Source organism: Toxoplasma gondii, assembly GCF_000006565.2.
Source record: "Toxoplasma gondii ME49 unplaced genomic scaffold asmbl.295, whole genome shotgun sequence".
Taxonomy (NCBI): domain Eukaryota; phylum Apicomplexa; class Conoidasida; order Eucoccidiorida; family Sarcocystidae; genus Toxoplasma; species Toxoplasma gondii.
The window spans coordinates 1-1,540 of NW_017383071.1; the positions used below are offsets into that span (position 1 = coordinate 1).

General features: G+C 43.6%; 1 non-coding gene across 1 annotated transcript; it reads left to right on the forward strand.

Moving 5' to 3' along the window:
• TGME49_458310 lies at window positions 1–211 on the forward strand (the record flags this gene model as incomplete). Its single annotated transcript, XR_001974175.1, has 1 exon — window positions 1–211. It is a non-coding gene; the product is annotated as an 18S ribosomal RNA (ribosomal RNA).
• Between the last annotated feature and the right edge of the window lie 1,329 nt (window positions 212–1,540).

Here is a 1,540-nt window from a genome sequence, read left to right on the forward strand (position 1 = left end):
CCGGAAGGTGGGTTGGTTCTGTATCTAATAACCACTGCCCTTCCAGGGGAAGAGGCATGTGCGCATGTATTAGCCATAGAATTCCCACGGGTATCCATGTAGTAAAGACCATCAAATAACCTATAACTGTTTTAATGAGCCATTCGCAGTTTAGCCGTATAAAAGCTTATACTTAGACATGCATGGCTTATTCTTAAAGACAAGCATATGACTACTGGCAGGATCAACCAGGTTAATATGTTCCTGAGACAGACCACCTCGAAAACACCAAAAAAACACTCAATCAACCGTCTATTTTCCGGCCTCTTTCGTGTTTTATGGCATAAACAGAAGTGTAAGCCTGCCTCACTCAAGGTTCTACATCAAAACGCGACGTTTTTTGGTCGCCTGGTGAGCCTTAACAGCAACACCAGTTTCTGATGATACTCTTGAGCTATTTGAAACAACAACGCCTTCATCCTGAATCGATTCATCAGGAATCATGGTCGTTGATGCTACAAATCAACAAAGCTTGTCCACCTTGGACACATTCGGGGTATCAACCCATCCACCTCTTATTACAGTATGCACTTAACAGCATTTCAATCTGTTTATTTATAAACAAATTGAAAAGCTCTTCGTGATACTTCGAAGTGGACGAATCCCGAACCTTGTGCGCTCTTTAAAAAAACAACAAAAATTTGTTGCGTTTTCAAACAGTCGCACACTTAAACAACTTCCAAATCTCTCAAAACCCCCGAAGGAGAACAAGAGATCTTCTTCAACTTTTTTGAAGGTCATAACCATACAACACCTTGATTACCGACGGAGACAATGCCCGTTCCTTGACCCCGCTGCCATAACCAATCAAAGGTTTAGCACGTTTACGGGGTCTCCCCAATTGGCTTGCCGAAAAACAACAAGCCAGCGATGGGAAAACAAGCGGTGAGATTTGATTTTGTTTTTCTCGCGTAGAGGTAAAACAAATTCATAACCTCACGTAGTCAAATGTCTGTTATATCGTGCACTGATCAGTCATCTGGCGCACGATATTACTTCTGTGCAGCCAACCCGGCGCAACACCACTTGTTCGTGACGCGCACCACAACCACACGACAATCCTATAGCACCGCTGAGCAACCGTCTGTTTTTTTCGATGATGCATGTGTTCCCATACGGCACAACGAGCGCCACGCGTACGAGCGCCCGTCCCCATCCACCACCCCAAACAGTAGAGACAAGCTCAGGTGCACAATACAGAGCTAGTTCTTCTCCAGTGCCCTTATCATATATTCCATCGTGCGGTGAAAAACACTAATTTTCTCATGGTCTCGTAAACACTCCAATGAAAAGCAGAAAGCCAACAGTTTCACAAATACAAACACACCATATTCCACTTTGAACTAGCATTCCACTGGCTTTCTGGTAACCAGTCTAGGGAAACACATCAAGTCACGAGCACAAAAAAAAATACACATTTCACTGACTAATGAAGGACTAACATCACTTGCTTTCTTGTAAAGAGTCTGGTGAAACGCATCAAAGTCACTAGCAGCACAAA